This window comes from Hemitrygon akajei, chromosome 6 (assembly GCF_048418815.1).
Source record: "Hemitrygon akajei chromosome 6, sHemAka1.3, whole genome shotgun sequence".
NCBI lineage: Eukaryota > Metazoa > Chordata > Chondrichthyes > Myliobatiformes > Dasyatidae > Hemitrygon > Hemitrygon akajei.
The window spans coordinates 116,549,217-116,568,994 of record NC_133129.1 but is presented as its reverse complement, the minus strand read 5'-3'; the positions used below and the strand labels follow the sequence as shown (position 1 = coordinate 116,568,994).

The following is a 19,778-nucleotide window of genomic DNA, read 5'->3' as shown; positions in this document are numbered from 1 at the left end:
TTCCTGTGTGGAGGGGAGGGGCCGTGTGGACAAGGTGGGAATGGGGGATGGGATATTCCTGTGTGGAGGGGAGGGGCCGTGTGGACAAGGTGGGAATGGAGGACGGGATATTCCTGTGTTGAGGGGATGGGCCGTGTGGACAAGGTGGGAATGGGGGATGGGATATTCCTGTGTTGAGGGGAGAGGCCGTGTGGACAAGGTGGGAATGGGAGACGGGATATTCCTGTGTTGAGGGGATGGGCCGTGTGGACAAGTGGGAATGGGGGATGGGATATTCCTGTGTTGAGGGGATGGGCCGTGTGGACAAGGTGGGAATGGGGGACGGGATATTCCTGTGTTGAGGGGAGAGGCCGTGTGGACAAGTTGGGAATGGGAGACGGGATATTCCTGTGTTGAGGGGATGGGCCGTGTGGACAAGGTGGGAATGGTGGACGGGATATTCCTGTGTAGAGGGGAGGGGCCTTGTGGACATGGTGGGAATGGGGGATGGGATATTCCTGTGTGGAGGGGAGGGGCCGTGTGGACAAGGTGGGAATGGGGGATGGGATATTCCTGTGTGGAGGGGAGGGGCCGTGTGGACAAGGTGGGAATGGAGGACGGGATATTCCTGTGTTGAGGGGAGAGGCCGTGTGGACAATGTGGGAATGGGGGACGGGATATTCCTGTGTTGAGGGGAGAGGCCGTGTGGACAAGGTGGGAATGGGGGACGGGATATTCCTGTGTTGATGGGATGGGCCGTGTGGACAAGGTGGGAATGGGGGATGGGATATTCCTGTGTGGAGGGGAGGGGCCGTGTGGACAAGGTGGGAATGGGGGATGGGATATTCCTGTGTGGAGGGGAGGGGCCGTGTGGACAAGGTGGGAATGGAGGACGGGATATTCCTGTGTTGAGGGGAGAGGCCGTGTGGACAATGTGGGAATGGGGGACGGGATATTCCTGTGTTGAGGGGAGAGGCCGTGTGGACAAGGTGGGAATGGGGGACGGGATATTCCTGTGTTGATGGGATGGGCCGTGTGGACAAGGTGGGAATGGGGGACGGGATATTCCTGTGTTGAGGGGATGGGCCGTGTGGACAAGGTGGGAATGGGGGATGGGATATTCCTGTGTTGAGGGGATGGGCCGTGTGGACAAGGTGGGAATGGGAGATGGGATATTCCTGTGTTGAGGGGATGGGCCGTGTGGACAAGGTGGGAATGGGGGACGGGATATTCCTGTGTGGAGGGGATGGGCCGTGTGGACAAGGTGGGAATGGGGGACGGGATATTCCTGTGTAGAGGGGAGGGGCCTTGTGGACATGGTGGGAATGGGCGATGGGATATTCCTGTCTGGAGGGGAGGGGCCGTGTGGACAAGGTGGGAATGGGGGATGGGATATTCCTGTGTGGAGGGGAGGGGCCGTGTGGACAAGGTGGGAATGGAGGACGGGATATTCCTGTGTTGAGGGGATGGGCCGTGTGGACAAGGTGGGAATGGGGGATGGGATATTCCTGTGTTGAGGGGAGAGGCCGTGTGGACAAGGTGGGAATGGGAGACGGGATATTCCTGTGTTGAGGGGAGAGGCCGTGTGGACAAGGTGGGAATGGGGGACGGGATATTCCTGTGTTGAGGGGATGGGCCATGTGGACAAGTGGGAATGGGGGATGGGATATTCCTGTGTTGAGGGGATGGGCCGTGTGGACAAGGTGGGAATGGGGGACGGGATATTCCTGTGTTGAGGGGATGGGCCGTGTGGACAAGTTGGGAATGGGAGACGGGATATTCCTGTGTTGAGGGGATGGGCCGTGTGGACAAGGTGGGAATGGTGGACGGGATATTCCTGTGTAGAGGGGAGGGGCCTTGTGGACATGGTGGGAATGGGGGATGGGATATTCCTGTGTGGAGGGGAGGGGCCGTGTGGACAAGGTGGGAATGGGGGATGGGATATTCCTGTGTGGAGGGGAGGGGCCGTGTGGACAAGGTGGGAATGGAGGACGGGATATTCCTGTGTTGAGGGGAGAGGCCGTGTGGACAATGTGGGAATGGGGGACGGGATATTCCTGTGTTGAGGGGAGAGGCCGTGTGGACAAGGTGGGAATGGGGGACGGGATATTCCTGTGTTGATGGGATGGGCCGTGTGGACAATGTGGGAATGGGGGACGGGATATTCCTGTGTTGAGGGGATGGGCCGTGTGGACAAGGTGGGAATGGGGGATGGGATATTCCTGTGTTGAGGGGATGGGCCGTGTGGACAAGGTGGGAATGGGAGATGGGATATTCCTGTGTTGAGGGGATGGGCCGTGTGGACAAGGTGGGAATGGGGGACGGGATATTCCTGTGTGGAGGGGATGGGCCGTGTGGACAAGGTGGGAATGGGGGACGGGATATTCCTGTGTTGAGGGGATGGGCCGTGTGGACAAGTTGGGAATGGGAGACGGGATATTCCTGTGTTGAGGGGATGGGCCGTGTGGACAAGGTAGGAATGGTGGACGGGATATTCCTGTGTAGAGGGGAGGGGCCTTGTGGACATGGTGGGAATGGGGGATGGGATATTCCTGTGTGGAGGGGAGGGGCCGTGTGGACAAGGTGGGAATGGGGGATGGGATATTCCTGTGTGGAGGGGAGGGGCCGTGTGGACAAGGTGGGAATGGAGGACGGGATATTCCTGTGTTGAGGGGATGGGCCGTGTGGACAAGATGGGAATGGGGGATGGGATATTCCTGTGTTGAGGGGAGAGGCCGTGTGGACAAGGTGGGAATGGGAGACGGGATATTCCTGTGTTGAGGGGATGGGCCGTGTGGACAAGTGGGAATGGGGGATGGGATATTCCTGTGTTGAGGGGATGGGCCGTGTGGACAAGGTGGGAATGGGGGACGGGATATTCCTGTGTTGAGGGGAGAGGCCGTGTGGACAAGTTGGGAATGGGAGACGGGATATTCCTGTGTTGAGGGGATGGGCCGTGTGGACAATGTGGGAATGGTGGACGGGATATTCCTGTGTAGAGGGGAGGGGCCTTGTGGACATGGTGGGAATGGGGGATGGGATATTCCTGTGTGGAGGGGAGGGGCCGTGTGGACAAGGTGGGAATGGGGGATGGGATATTCCTGTGTGGAGGGGAGGGGCCGTGTGGACAAGGTGGGAATGGAGGACGGGATATTCCTGTGTTGAGGGGAGAGGCCGTGTGGACAATGTGGGAATGGGGGACGGGATATTCCTGTGTTGAGGGGAGAGGCCGTGTGGACAAGGTGGGAATGGGGGACGGGATATTCCTGTGTTGATGGGATGGGCCGTGTGGACAAGGTGGGAATGGGGGATGGGATATTCCTGTGTTGAGGGGATGGGCCGTGTGGACAAGGTGGGAATGGGGGATGGGATATTCCTGTGTTGAGGGGAGAGGCCGTGTGGACAAGGTGGGAATGGGGGACGGGATATTCCTGTGTTGAGTGGAGAGGTCGTGTGGACAAGGTGGGAATGGGGGACGGGATATTCCTGTGTTGAGGGGATGGGCCGTGTGGACAAAAAGTGGGAATGGGGGATGGGATATTCCTGTGTTGAGGGGAGAGGTCGTGTGGAGAAGGTGGGAATGGGGGATGGGATATTCCTGTGTTGAGGGGATGGACCGTGTGGACAAGGTGGGAATGGGGGACGGGATATTCCTGTGTTGAGGGGATGGGCCGTGTGGACAAGGTGGGAATGGGGGACGGGATATTCCTGTGTTGAGGGGATGGGCCGTGTGGACAAGTGGGAATGTGGGACGGGATATTCCTGTGTTGAGGGGATGGGCCGTGTGGACATGGTGGGAATGGGGGATGGGATATTCCTGTGTTGAGGGGAGAGGCCGTGTGGAGAAGGTGGGAATGGGGGATGGGATATTCCTGTGTTGAGGGGATGGGCCGTGTGGACAAGTGGGAATGGGGGACGGGATATTCCTGTGTTGAGGGGAGGGGCCTTGTGGACATGGTGGGAATGTGGGATGGGATATTCCTGTGTGGAGGGGAGGGGCCGTGTGGACAAGGTGGGAATGGGGGATGGGATATTCCTGTGTGGAGTGGAGGGGCCGTGTGGACAAGGTGGGAATGGAGGACGGGATATTCCTGTGTTGAGGGGAGAGGCCGTGTGGACAATGTGGGAATGGGGGACGGGATATTCCTGTGTTGAGGGGAGAGGCCGTGTGGACAAGGTGGGAATGGGGGACGGGATATTCCTGTGTTGATGGGATGGGCCGTGTGGACAAGGTGGGAATGGGGGATGGGATATTCCTGTGTTGAGGGGATGGGCCGTGTGGACAAGGTGGGAATGGGGGATGGGATATTCCTGTGTTGAGGGGAGAGGCCGTGTGGACAAGGTGGGAATGGGGGACGGGATATTCCTGTGTTGAGTGGATGGGCTGTGTGGACAAGGTGGGTATGGGGGACGGGATATTCCTGTGTTGAGGGGAGAGGCCGTGTGGACAAGGTGGGAATGGGAGACGGGATATTCCTGTGTTGAGGGGATGGGCCGTGTGGAGAAGGTGGGAATGGGGGACGGGATATTCCTGTGTTGAGGGGATGGGTCGTGTGGATAAGCTGGGAATGGGAGACGGGATATTCCTGTGTTGAGGGGATGGGCCGTGTGGACAAAGTGGGAATGGGAGACGGGATATTCCTGTGTTGAGGGGATGGGTCGTGTGGATAAGGTGGGAATGGGAGACGGGATATTCCTGTGTTGAGGGGAGAGGTCATGTGGACTACGTGTGAATGGGGGACGGGATATTCCTGTGTTGATGGGATGGGCCGTGTGGACAAGTGGGAATGGGGGATGGGATATTCCTGTGTTGAGGGGATGGGCCGTGTGGACAAGGTGGGAATGGGGGACGGGATATTCCTGTGTTGAGGGGATGGGCCATGAGGACAAGGTGGGAATGGGGGATGGGATATTCCTGTGTTGAGGGGAGAGGCCGTGTGGACAAGGTGGGAATGGGGGACGGGATATTCCTCTGTTGAGGGCAGAGGTCCTGTGGACAAGGTGGGAATGGGGGACGGGATATTCCTGTGTTGAGGGGATGGGCCATGTGGACAAGGTGGGAATGGGGGACGGGATATTCCTGTGTTGAGGGGATGGGCCGTGTGGACAAGGTGGGAATGGGGGACGGGATATTCCTGTGCTGAGGGGATGGGCCGTGTGGACAAGGTGGGAATGGGGGACGGGATATTCCTGTGTTGAGGGGAGAGGCCGTGTGGAGAAGGTGGGAATGGGGGACGGGATATTCCTGTGTTGAGGGGAGAGGTCGTGTGGACAAGGTGGGAATGGGGGACAGGATATTCTTGTGTTGATGGGATGGGCCGTGTGGACAAGTGGGAATGGGGGATGGGATATTCCTGTGTTGAGGGGAGAGGCCGTGTGGACAAGGTGGGAATGGGGGATGGGATATCCATGTGTTGAGGGGATGGGCCGTGTGGACAAGGTGGGAATGGGAGACGGGATATTCCTGTGTTGAGGGGATGGGCCGTGTGGACAAGGTGGGAATGGGGGACGGGATATTCCTGTGTTGATGGGATGGGCCGTGTGGACAAGGTGGGAATGGGGGATGGGATATTCCTGTGTTGAGCGGATGGGCCGTGTGGACAAGGTGGGAATGGGGGACGGGATATTCCTGTGTTGAGGGGATGGGCCGTGTGGACATGTGGGAATGGGGGACGGGATATTCCTGTGTTGAGGGGATGGGCCGTGTGGACAAGGTGGGAATGGGGGACGGGATATTCCTGTGCTGAGGGGATGGGCCGTGTGGACAAGGTGGGAATGGGGGACGGGATATTCCTGTGTTGAGGGGAGAGGCCGTGTGGAGAAGGTGGGAATGGGGGACGGGATATTCCTGTGTTGAGGGGATGGGCCGTGTGGACATGTGGGAATGGGGGACGGGATATTCCTGTGTTGAGGGGATGGGCCGTGTGGACAAGGTGGGAATGGGGGACGGGATATTCCTGTGTTGAGGGGATGGGCCGTGTGGACAAGGTGGGAATGGGGGACGGGATATTCCTGTGTTGAGGGGAGAGGCTGTGTGGAGAAGGTGGGAATGGGGGACGGGATATTCCTGTGTTGAGGGGAGAGGCCGTGTGGAGAAGGTGGGAATGGGGGACGGGATATTCCTGTGTTGAGGGGATGGGCCATGAGGACAAGGTGGGAATGGGGGACGGGATATTCCTGTGTTGAGGGGATGGGCCATGTGGACAAGGTAGGAATGGGGGATGGGATATTCCTGTGTTGATGGGAGAGGTCGTGTGGACAAGGTGGGAATGGGGGACGGGATATTCCTGTGTTGAGGGGATGGGCTGTGTGGACAAGGTGGGTATGGGGGACGGGATATTCCTGTGTTGAGGGGAGAGGCCGTGTGGACAAGGTGGGAATGGGAGACGGGATATTCCTGTGTTGAGGGGATGGGCCGTGTGGAGAAGGTGGGAATGGGGGACGGGATATTCCTGTGTTGAGGGGATGGGTCGTGTGGATAAGGTGGGAATGGGAGACGGGATATTCCTGTGTTGAGGGGAGAGGCCGTGTGGACAAGTTGGGAATGGGAGACGGGATATTCCTGTGTTGAGGGGAGAGGCCGTGTGGACAAGGTGGGAATGGGAGACGGGATATTCCTGTTTTGAGGGGAGAGGCCGTGTGGACAAGGTGGGAATGGCGGACGGGATATTCCTGTGTTGAGGGGAGAGGCCGTGTGGACAAGTTGGGAATGGGAGACGGGATATTCCTGTGTTGAGGGGATGGGCCGTGTGGACAAGGTGGGAATGGGGGATGGGATATTCCTGTGTTGAGGGGAGAGGCCGTGTGGACAAGGTGGGAATGGGAGACGGGATATTCCTGTGTTGAGGGGAGAGGCCGTGTGGACAAGGTGGGAATGGGGGATGGGATATTCCTGTGTTGAGGGGAGAGGTCGTGTGGACAAGGTGGGAATGGGGGACGGGATATTCCTGTGTTGAGGGGATGGGTCGTGTGGATAAGGTGGGAATGGGAGACGGGATATTCCTGTGTTGAGGGGAGAGGCCGTGTGGACAAGTTGGGAATGGGAGACGGGATATTCCTGTGTTGAGGGGAGAGGCCGTGTGGACAAGGTGGGAATGGGAGACGGGATATTCCTGTTTTGAGGGGAGAGGCCGTGTGGACAAGGTGGGAATGGCGGACGGGATATTCCTGTGTTGAGGGGAGAGGCCGTGTGGACAAGTTGGGAATGGGAGACGGGATATTCCTGTGTTGAGGGGATGGGCCGTGTGGACAAGGTGGGAATGGGGGATGGGATATTCCTGTGTTGAGGGGAGAGGCCGTGTGGACAAGGTGGGAATGGGAGACGGGATATTCCTGTGTTGAGGGGAGAGGCCGTGTGGACAAGGTGGGAATGGGGGATGGGATATTCCTGTGTTGAGGGGAGAGGTCGTGTGGACAAGGTGGGAATGGGGGATGGGATATTCCTGTGTGGAGGGGATGGGCCGTGTGGACAAGGTGGGAATGGGGGACGGGATATTCCTGTGTTGAGGGGATGGGTCGTGTGGACAAGGTGGGAATGGGGGATGGGATATTCCTGTGTCGAGGGGATGGGTCGTGTGGACAAGGTGGGAATGGGGGACGGGATATTCCTGTGTTGAGGGGATGGGTCGTGTGGACAAGGTGGGAATGGGGGATGGGATATTCCTGTGTTGAGGGGATGGGCCATGTGGACAAGGTGGGAATGGGGGATGGGATATTCCTGTGCTGAGGGGAGAGGTCGTGTGGACAAGGTGGGAATGGGGGATGGGATATTCCTGTGTTGAGGGGATGGGTCGTGTGGATAAGTTGGGAATGGGAGACGGGATATTCCTGTGTTGAGGGGATGGGCCGTGTGGACAAGGTGGGAATGGGGGATGGGATATTCCTGTGTTGAGGGGATGGGCCATGAGGACAAGGTGGGAATGGGGGACGGGATATTCCTGTGTTGAGGGGATGGGCCATGTGGACAAGGTAGGAATGGGGGATGGGATATTCCTGTGTTGATGGGAGAGGTCGTGTGGACAAGGTGGGAATGGGGGATGGGATATTCCTGTGTTGAGGGGATGGGCTGTGTGGACAAGGTGGGTATGGGGGACGGGATATTCCTGTGTTGAGGGGAGAGGCCGTGTGGACAAGGTGGGAATGGGAGACAGGATATTCCTGTGTTGAGGGGATGGGCCGTGTGGACATGGTGGGAATGGGGGACGGGATATTCCTGTGTTGAGGGGATGGGCCGTGTGGACAAGGTGGGAATGGGGGATGGGATATTCCTGTGTTGAGGGGATGGGCCGTGTGGAGAAGGTGGGAATGGGGGATGGGATATTCCTGTGTTGAGGGGATGGGTCGTGTGGACAAGGTGGGAATGGGGGACGGGATATTCCTGTGTTGAGGGGATGGGTCGTGTGTACAAGGTGGGAATGGGGGATGGGATATTCCTGTGTTGAGGGGATGGGCCATGTGGACAAGGTGGGAATGGGGGATGGGATATTCCTGTGCTGAGGGGAGAGGTCGTGTGGACAAGGTGGGAATGGGGGATGGGATATTCCTGTGTTGAGGGGATGGGTCGTGTGGATAAGTTGGGAATGGGAGACGGGATATTCCTGTGTTGAGGGGATGGGCCGTGTGGACAAGGTGGGAATGGGGGATGGGATATTCCTGTGTTGAGGGGATGGGCCATGAGGACAAGGTGGGAATGGGGGACGGGATATTCCTGTGTTGAGGGGATGGGCCATGTGGACAAGGTAGGAATGGGGGATGGGATATTCCTGTGTTGATGGGAGAGGTCGTGTGGACAAGGTGGGAATGGGGGATGGGATATTCCTGTGCTGAGGGGATGGGCTGTGTGGACAAGGTGGGTATGGGGGACGGGATATTCCTGTGTTGAGGGGAGAGGCCGTGTGGACAAGGTGGGAATGGGAGACGGGATATTCCTGTGTTGAGGGGATGGGCCGTGTGGACATGGTGGGAATGGGGGACGGGATATTCCTGTGTTGAGGGGATGGGTCGTGTGGACAAGGTGGGAATGGGGGACGGGATATTCCTGTGTTGAGGGGATGGGCCATGTGGACAAGGTGGGAATGGGGGATGGGATATTCCTGTGTTGAGGGGAGAGGTCGTGTGGACAAGGTGGGAATGGGGGATGGGATATTCCTGTTTTGAGGGGAGAGGCCGTGTGGACAAGGTGGGAATGGCGGACGGGATATTCCTGTGTTGAGGGGAGAGGCCGTGTGGACAAGTTGGGAATGGGAGACGGGATATTCCTGTGTTGAGGGGATGGGCCGTGTGGACAAGGTGGGAATGGGGGATGGGATATTCCTGTGTTGAGGGGAGAGGCCGTGTGGACAAGGTGGGAATGGGAGACGGGATATTCCTGTGTTGAGGGGAGAGGCCGTGTGGACAAGGTGGGAATGGGGGATGGGATATTCCTGTGTTGAGGGGAGAGGTCGTGTGGACAAGGTGGGAATGGGGGATGGGATATTCCTGTGTGGAGGGGATGGGCCGTGTGGACAAGGTGGGAATGGGGGACGGGATATTCCTGTGTTGAGGGGATGGGTCGTGTGGACAAGGTGGGAATGGGGGATGGGATATTCCTGTGTCGAGGGGATGGGTCGTGTGGACAAGGTGGGAATGGGGGACGGGATATTCCTGTGTTGAGGGGATGGGTCGTGTGGACAAGGTGGGAATGGGGGATGGGATATTCCTGTGTTGAGGGGATGGGCCATGTGGACAAGGTGGGAATGGGGGATGGGATATTCCTGTGCTGAGGGGAGAGGTCGTGTGGACAAGGTGGGAATGGGGGATGGGATATTCCTGTGTTGAGGGGATGGGTCGTGTGGATAAGTTGGGAATGGGAGACGGGATATTCCTGTGTTGAGGGGATGGGCCGTGTGGACAAGGTGGGAATGGGGGATGGGATATTCCTGTGTTGAGGGGATGGGCCATGAGGACAAGGTGGGAATGGGGGACGGAATATTCCTGTGTTGAGGGGATGGGCCATGTGGACAAGGTAGGAATGGGGGATGGGATATTCCTGTGTTGATGGGAGAGGTCGTGTGGACAAGGTGGGAATGGGGGATGGGATATTCCTGTGTTGAGGGGATGGGCTGTGTGGACAAGGTGGGTATGGGGGACGGGATATTCCTGTGTTGAGGGGAGAGGCCGTGTGGACAAGGTGGGAATGGGAGACAGGATATTCCTGTGTTGAGGGGATGGGCCGTGTGGACATGGTGGGAATGGGGGACGGGATATTCCTGTGTTGAGGGGATGGGCCGTGTGGACAAGGTGGGAATGGGGGATGGGATATTCCTGTGTTGAGGGGATGGGCCGTGTGGAGAAGGTGGGAATGGGGGATGGGATATTCCTGTGTTGAGGGGATGGGTCGTGTGGACAAGGTGGGAATGGGGGACGGGATATTCCTGTGTTGAGGGGATGGGTCGTGTGTACAAGGTGGGAATGGGGGATGGGATATTCCTGTGTTGAGGGGATGGGCCATGTGGACAAGGTGGGAATGGGGGATGGGATATTCCTGTGCTGAGGGGAGAGGTCGTGTGGACAAGGTGGGAATGGGGGATGGGATATTCCTGTGTTGAGGGGATGGGTCGTGTGGATAAGTTGGGAATGGGAGACGGGATATTCCTGTGTTGAGGGGATGGGCCGTGTGGACAAGGTGGGAATGGGGGATGGGATATTCCTGTGTTGAGGGGATGGGCCATGAGGACAAGGTGGGAATGGGGGACGGGATATTCCTGTGTTGAGGGGATGGGCCATGTGGACAAGGTAGGAATGGGGGATGGGATATTCCTGTGTTGATGGGAGAGGTCGTGTGGACAAGGTGGGAATGGGGGATGGGATATTCCTGTGCTGAGGGGATGGGCTGTGTGGACAAGGTGGGTATGGGGGACGGGATATTCCTGTGTTGAGGGGAGAGGCCGTGTGGACAAGGTGGGAATGGGAGACGGGATATTCCTGTGTTGAGGGGATGGGCCGTGTGGACATGGTGGGAATGGGGGATGGGATATTCCTGTGTTGAGGGGATGGGTCGTGTGGACAAGGTGGGAATGGGGGACGGGATATTCCTGTGTTGAGGGGATGGGTCGTGTGGGCATGGTGGGAATGGGGGACGGGATATTCCTGTGTTGAGGGGATGGGTCGTGTGGACAAGGTGGGAATGGGGGATGGGATATTCCTGTGTTGAGGGGATGGGCCGTGTGGAGAAGGTGGGAATGGGGGATGGGATATTCCTGTGTTGAGGGGATGGGTCGTGTGGACAAGGTGGGAATGGGGGACGGGATATTCCTGTGTTGAGGGGATGGGTCGTGTGGACAAGGTGGGAATGGGGGATGGGATATTCCTGTGTTGAGGGGATGGGCCATGTGGACAAGGTGGGAATGGGGGATGGGATATTCCTGTGCTGAGGGGAGAGGTCGTGTGGACAAGGTGGGAATGGGGGATGGGATATTCCTGTGTTGAGGGGATGGGTCGTGTGGATAAGTTGGGAATGGGAGACGGGATATTCCTGTGTTGAGGGGATGGGCCGTGTGGACAAGGTGGGAATGGGGGATGGGATATTCCTGTGTTGAGGGGATGGGCCATGTGGACAAGGTGGGAATGGGGGATGGGATATTCCTGTGTTGAGGGGATTGGCCGTGTGGACAAGGTGGGAATGGGGGATGGGATATTCCTGTGTTGAGGGGATGGGCCATGTGGACAAGGTAGGAATGGGGGATGGGATATTCCTGTGTTGATGGGAGAGGTCGTGTGGACAAGGTGGGAATGGGGGATGGGATATTCCTGTGTTGAGGGGATGGGCTGTGTGGACAAGGTGGGTATGGGGGACGGGATATTCCTGTGTTGAGGGGAGAGACCGTGTGGACAAGGTGGGAATGGGAGACGGGATATTCCTGTGTTGAGGGGATGGGCCGTGTGGACATGGTGGGAATGGGGGACGGGATATTCCTGTGTTGAGGGGATGGGCCATGTGGACAAGGTGGGTATGTTAAGAATGATGTTCCTGTGCAGTAAAAAGTTCTAATTGTATTCCTGATGCAGAGCTATTGCCATATCTATGACATGGATAGATTCTTAGTCTGCGCTGTCCACGGCCTATCGACAAAACGGCAATGCTGTCGGCATTCACGACTGCCGTAATAGTAAACAGCAACACTGGCTGGGGTGGACCCTCTGGTGCCAGTCCAGCTGAAACACCCTGAAAAAAACATAAGGTGGACTAATGTGTGGTCCCAAACTGCACTGAGAACAGCGAAGGAACAGAAGGACGGAGCAGAGCTGACAAATAGGATTAAAATCTGAAGCTTAACTCAGCAATATCAGGAAGAAGGAACACAGGTCGGAGCACTCACCCTGCTCTCCACCACAGCAGGCACCCACAGGCAAGCTCAAGAGTATTTGATGTTTTCCACTCCCTAAATTCCAGCTGTGCTGTAGACAGAATTCCTCCCAGTGAGAATGGCGGACCCCACGCCAAATACAGCAAGCTCCGATCACCTGTTTACCAGGAGGATCGGTTCTTGCCGCACCTCGTCATCACAGAGATGGAGCTCTGCACCCTGAGGCCGGGATCTGCTGGGAATCTCATCACAGACCTCCCACATGCTGACGGAGCTGGAATACGATGCACCCACGAGACACTGACAGCCAGATCTTAAAGTAAAAACGTCCCATTGTGTGGGTGCATATATCGAAGAGCTGGTCGCCAGGACTGAGCACAATTTCATTGACAAAATTCAAGTCTCAGTGCTCTTCCATCAGTCACCATCCGGCCAAGTTGCCAGTTCCACCCGTATTCCGAAGGCGACCAGGACAGCCGGTGACACCACGCGGCCCAGAGAGAGCACAGATACAGGAGGACAAACAGCACGGCTCGGGCACCCAGCAGTGCTGTGGAGGCAGGCTGGCATTCAGAGAAGCACGGAGATTGTTTGACATGACTCACGCAGGAGAAGCAGTGTTTCAGTGTGACATTGCAGGGGTTAGGGCAACGATTCAGTGTGAGCACAGGACTGCGCCCGCACAGCGAGGGGGAGCAGGGGTGGCAAACAGACATCAAAATGGGTTTTCCGTTACCTGCAATAAGCTGCCCTTATACCTGGGTGTCCATCTACTGTGAGAGGGAATGTGTTCCAAATTCTGATTTTACAACTTTCCACAACACCAAACTGTCTGGTCTATTATCAACTTGTCTTCAGTTTCTGTGTGGTCCGGGCACCAGCATGACGGGTCACACACTGCCCCACTGGCACCTCCCAGGCGGGGAGAAAGGCAATCGTTACCTTACAACGGCAGAAGGAAAATCCACACTCCCCACACTACCGCAGAGAGGATCCTTCACCCAGCTCCGTCCCTCTCTCTCTCTCCGTCCTCGCTTTTAGTTGCCAAATGATTGTTATTAATAGGCTCCTATTCATTTTATTAGCATGACGTCTGTGACAAGTAGATATCACAATCACATTCCGCCGAGTCCCAGCTCCAATCCCGCCCTGTCACCCGATCTGGGTCTGTAATAGCCAGCAGCGTGTGAGCAGGACTGGGCAGGGCAGGGCAGGGCAGGGCAGGGCTGGGCTGGGCAGGGCAGAGGAGGAACAAGCCCTTGTAAGGGACTGACCAGCCAATGTCACTCATTTATTTTAAAGCCGCGGTATTTCGTGCAGACACTGGGTCTCTGTAACTGAGCACACAAACAACATTGCATCCCAATGCCACCACCAAAATATTCTGCAGGACGAGCAAGACATCACCACCAAAAGCGGTGAAAGGTCATGTTTTGTTTTCCAAAATCAGTCCTGTCCCAGAATACCCGGTCATCTGATTGGGGAGGCACTGGGCCAGGGGAGGCTGGGATATTTTCAACAAGGGCTGACACAGGCACAAGAGGTAATTCACATGAAAAATGAGTTAACAGGAAAGCGGAAGTAGTTGCCTAATCTGTATCTTCAGTCTTTCCACCATCAGGCAAGAGGCCCAGGTATCTGAAGAACCCTGCCATTACCTCAGTCTATTTTTACACTCTCTCTTTCTCAATCTTGCCCTAGTGTCGTTTATTTAATTATTCTGGCCTTGTGCACATTATGCACACACAACTTGTGTTAATTTATGTTTGTCCTAGTAACCCACTGCGCTGCTGAAGAAAGTTAATTTTCATGGTATTTAACCCCATGTATGTCTATGACAATAAGAAAACAAAATTGAACTTCCCACCTTCCGATATCCCTTTGTTCCATTATCTATAAATTTTTCTCATTCTCCAAGCAATCTGGTGATGAGTGATCAGCAGCAGGGCAGGGTGGGGGGTTGGGGGGGGCTGACTTCAAGGGTGCTGGGTGGTGAAAGGGAGATTTTGGGCTGCAGACCCAGACTGTGGCTGTACGGGCTAGTCTCAGCTCCCCAATCGAATGGCCAAGGGTTGGGGGAGGCGGGTATACTTAAAATAGCTGCTCCAGAATCAACACGAAGCACAAGGAATGGGGTGGGCAAGCCCGGAATGATGCTGGAAAATAGGAACGTCACATTCAACATCAGCTGTGAGCTCAGCACACAGAGCCAACACAGTCCAAATAGAACAGAGACTGGCAGGAGATTTGATAGAGCTACACAAAATTACGAGGATATAGATAGGGTCAATGCAAACAGGCTTTTTCCAGAGGTTGGGAGTGTCGACAACTAGAGGTCATGGGCTAAGGGTGAAAGGTGAAAAGCTCAAGGGGAATATTGAGTAAAACTTTCACTCAGAGGGTTGTGAGAGTGTGGAATGAACTGCCAGCACAAGTAGTGCATGTGAGCTCGATTTCAACACTTGAGCCAAGTTTAGATAGGTAGATGGATGGCAGGGCAACGGAGGGTTGTGTTCCCAGGGCAGGTCGATGGGCGTAAGCAGGTTAAATGGTTTCAGCATAGACTAGATGGGCTGAAGTGTGTGTCTGTGCACTGCTTTATGGCTCCAAGGAAGTATGCCAGCTAAGGATTTTTCTGAAACAACTTCTTCACAGATTGACAATCACATCTGTCCTGTCATCAACCCAAAACCATCTCCCTCTCTCAATTTGCCATCACTCCAGAAATAAACCATCACTCCCATCTCTCCACAGCCCTTCACTCCTGATTCACACTCCTCTCCTGACTCATGATCTGAGGGTGGATAAATCTCCTGGTCCTGATAGAATGCACCCTCGGGTTCAGAAGGAAGTAGCTGGAGAGATTGCAGAGGCATTAACAATGATCTTTCAGGAATCGATAGATTCTGGCATTGTACCAGGTGACTGAAAAATTGCAAATGTTACTCTGCTATTTAAGAAGAGTGGGAGGCAGCAGAAAGGAAACTATAGACCTGTTAGCCTGACATCAGTGGTTTGGGAAGTTGTTGGAATCGATTGTTAGGGATGAGATTACAGAATATCTGGAGGAACATGACAGGATAGGCCAAAGCCAGCATGGTTTCCTGAAAGGAAAATCCTGCCTGACTAACCTACTGCAACTTTTTTGAGGAAATTACAAGCAGGGAATTACAAGCAGGAGATGCAGTAGATGTGGTGTACTTGGATTTTCAGAAGGCCTTCGACAAGGTGCCATCCGTGAGGCTGCTTAGCAAGATAAGAGCCCATGGAATGACAGGGAATTTACTAGCATGGGTGGAGCATTGGCTGATTGCCAGAAAACAGAGTCTGGGAATAAAGGGATCCTATTCTGGCTGGCAGGGGAGTTCCACAGGGGCCAGTGTTGGGACCGCTGCTTTTTACAATGTATGTCAATGATTTGGACTATGGGGTTAATGGATTTGTGTCTAAATTTGCTGATGGTACAAAGATAAGTGGAGGAACAGGTAGTGTTGAGGAAACAGAGAGAGCCTGTAGAGAGACTTAGATAGTTTAGGGGAATGGGAAAGAAGTGGCAAATGAAATACAATGTGGGAAAGTGTATGGTCATGCACTTTGGTGGAAGAAATAAACAGGCAGACTATTACTTAGATGGGGAGAGAATTCAAAATGCAGAGATGCAAAGGGACTTGGGAGTCCTTGTGCAAGATACCCTAAAGGTTAACTTCCAGGTTGAGTTGGTTGTGAAGAATGCAAATGCAATGTTGGCATTCATTTCTAGAGGTATAGAATACAAGAGCAGGGATGTGATGTTGAGGCTCTATAAGGCACTCATGGGACCTCACTTGGAGTATTGTGTGCAGTTTTGGGCTCCTTATTTTAGAAAGGATATACTGACATTGGAGAGGGTTCAGAGAAGATTCACGAGAAATAATTCCAGGAATGAAAGGGTTACTGTATGAGGAACGTCTGGCAGCTCTTGGGATGTATTCCCTGGAGTTCAGGAGGATGAGGGGGATCTCATAGAAACATTCCAAATGTTAAAAGGCCTGAACAGATTAGATATGGCAAAGTTATTACTCATGGTAGGGGAGTCTAGGACAAGAGGGGACGACTTCAGGATTGAAGGATGTCCTTTTAGAACTGAGATGTGGAGAAATTACTTCAGTTAGAGGGTGGTAAATCTGTGGAATTTGTTGCCATGAGCAGCTGTGGAGGGCAAGTCATTGGGTGTATTTAAGGCAGAGATAGACAAGTTCTTGATTAGCCAGGGCATCAAAGGGTATGGGGAGAAGGCAGGGAGTGGGGATGACCGGAAGAATTGGATCAGCCCGTATAAGATATAGGAGAAGACTCGATGGGCTGAATGACCCACTTATGCTCCTATATCTTTTCATTCCCAACTTGCCCTCCTCCTGACCTGTCCAACCTGTCACTCTCGAGTCCCACTCCCCTCCTGACCCGTCATTCCCAACTTCCACCCCATGACCTGTCCCCCAGCCGTTACTCCTGACTCACCCCACACTGCAAATCAATTATTCACGACTCACCCTACCTCTATCAATCCATTACTGACTCACTAGTCCCTGATTGGTCCATCACTCCATAAGACACAGGAGCAGAATTAGGCCATTCAGCCCATCAAGTCTGCTCTGCCAGGGCTATCCTGGGTCCCACTCAACCCCATACACCTGCCTTTTCACCGTATCCTTTGATGCCCTGACCAATCAAGAAACAATCACCTTCCACCATAAATATATGCATGGAGTTGGCCTCCATCACAGTCTGGGGCAGAGCAATCCACAGACTCACTACTCTCTGGCTAAAAAAATGTTCTCTTTACCTCTGTCCTAAAAGGTCAACCCTCAATTCTGAGGCTGTGCCTTCTAGATCTGGATATCCCCACCACAGGAAGCATCCTCTCCACATCCACCCTATCAAGTCCTTTCAACTTTCAGTAGATTTCAATGAGATCCCCACGCATTCTTCTAAATTCCAGTGAGTACAGGCCCAAAGCTGCCAAATGCTCCTCATGTTAACCCCTTCATTCCCAGAATCATTCTCGTGAACTTCCTCTGGAATCTCTCCAATGACAACACATCCTTCCTGAGATATGGGGCCCAAAACTGTTGACAATACTCCAAGTGTGGCCTGATCAGTGTCTTATTAAAGCTCAGCATTATCTCCTTGCTTTTATATCCTATTCCTCTTGAAACAAATGCCAACATTGCATTTGCCTTCTTTACCACAGACTCAACCTGTAAATTAACCTTCTGGGAGTCTTGCACGAGGACTCCTAAGTCCCTCTGCACTGCTGATGTTTGAACCTTCTCCTCATTTAGATAATAGTCTGCACTATTGTTCCTTTTACCAAAATGCATTATCATACATTCCCCAACACTGTATTCCATCTGCAACTATTTTGCCCATTCTTCCAATTTGTCCAAGTCCTGCTGCAATTGTGTTGCTTCCTCAGCACGACCTACCCCTCCACCTGTCTTCGTATCATCTGCAAACTTTGCCACAAAGCCATTAATTCCATTATCCACATCACTGACAAAGCAATGTGAAAAGCAGCAGTCCCAATACTGACCCCTGAGGAACAGCACTAGTCACTGGCAGCCAATCAGAAAAGGCCCCCTTCATTCCCACTTGCTACCTCCTGCTGTCGGCCATTCCTCTGTCCATGCCATTACCTTCCCTAAAACACCATAGAATTTTGTCTTGTTAAGCAGCCTGATGTGTGGCACTTAATCAAACACCTTCTGAAAATCCAAGTAAATGACATCCACTGCCTCTCCTTTGTCCATCCTGCTTGTTACTTCCTTGAAGAACAATAACAGATCTGTCAGGCAAGATTTACCTTTACAGAAACTATGCTGACTTTGACTTATTTTATCATTGGTCTCCAAGTACCCAAAACCTCATTCTTAATAATAGACTCCAACACTTCCCCAACCACTGAGGTGAGGCTAACTGGCCTACAACTTCCTTCCTTTTGCCTTCCTCCCTTCTTACAGCATGGAGTGACGTTTCCAGTCCTCTGGGACCATGCCAGAATCAGATAATTATCTGTTATCTCTTCAGCAACCTCTGTCAGGACTCTGGGCTGTAGTCCATCTGGTCCAGGTGACCTTAAGTCCCTTTGAGTTTGCCTGGCACTTCTTCCTTTGTAATAGCAATGGCTCTCACTCCTGCTCCCTGACACTCATGGACCTCTGACACACTGCTAGTGTCTTCCACTGTGAAGACTGATGCAAAGTACTCGTTAAGTTTATCTGCCATTTATATACTATCTCACCAGCATCATTTTCCAGTAGTCCAATATCAACTCTCACCTCCCTTTTACTCTTTATATAGTTGGTATCTTGCTTTATATTATTGGCTACTTTGCCCTTGTATTTCATCTTTTCCCTTCTTTTCGCTTTTAGTTGCCTTTTATTGGATTTTGAAAGCTTCCCAATCTCCTAATTTTCCACTCACTTTTGCCACCTTATATGCCCTTTCCTTGACTTTTATGCAATCCTTAAATTCCCTAATTAGCCACAGTTGCCCACCCCTGCCATTTGAGAACAATTTCTTCTGTGAGACATATCTAGCCTGCAGTTTATGAACCATTCCCAGAAACCTTAGCCATCTCTGGTCTACCGTAATCTCTGCCAGAATCCTCCTCCAATCCACCTGGACAAGCTCCTCTCTCATGCCTCTGTAATTCCTTTTATTCTATTGTGATACTGATGCATGTGACTTATACTTCTCCCTCTCAAACTGCAGTATGAGTTCAATCATATTATGATCACTGATTCCTAAGGGTTCCTTTATGTTCAGCTCTCTAATAAGATCCGAGTTATTACACAACACCCAAGCTAAGGTAGCCATTTCCCTGAGTAGGCTCAAGCACAAGCTGCTCTAAAAAGCCATATCGTAGGCATTCAACGAATCCTCTCTCCTGCGATTTGTAACCAACCTGATTTTCCCAATCCCCTTGCAGATTGAAGTCCCCCATTACAATTGTGACATTACCCTTATAACATGCCTTTTCCAGCTCCCTTTACAATCTCAACCCCACATCTTGGCTACTATTTGGATGCCTATATATGATTACCATAATGGTTTCTTTACTTTTGCAATTCCTTAACTCCACCCACAAAGATTTAACATTCTCTGACCCCATGTCACCTCTTCTGAAGATGCAATTCCATCTCTTACGAACAGAGCCACACCACCACCTATGCCTTCCTGCCTGTCCTTGATGTTAAGCTCCCAACTATGGCCTTCTGTCAGGCGTGACTCAGTGATGCCCACAACGTCATACTGACCAGTCTAATTGCGCAAGTTTATCCACCTTATTCCGAATGCTACACACATTTAAATACAGCACCTTCAGTCCTACGTTCTTGCAAATCCACCCCCATTTGCCTTCACCACCAAACAAACATTTCTGAAGCTGGGAAGCCTAACTATATGACCCATCTC

The 19,778-nt window shown here is 53.4% G+C and overlaps 1 protein-coding gene across 8 annotated transcripts in view; it reads right to left on the bottom strand.

Moving 5' to 3' along the window:
- The window catches only part of pacsin3 (protein kinase C and casein kinase substrate in neurons 3), a 164,894-nt gene that overhangs the window by 96,991 nt on the left and 48,125 nt on the right, over positions 1 to 19,778 (bottom strand). Inside the window, exon 1 of one of the 8 annotated variants that reach the window (XM_073049092.1) lies at positions 13,266 to 13,412. The exons of 5 other annotated variants lie outside the window; for them this stretch is intronic. The gene's annotated coding sequence lies outside the window, so the exon portion shown is untranslated. 2 more of the 8 variants (XM_073049093.1, XM_073049095.1) reach the window with 2 other exon arrangements.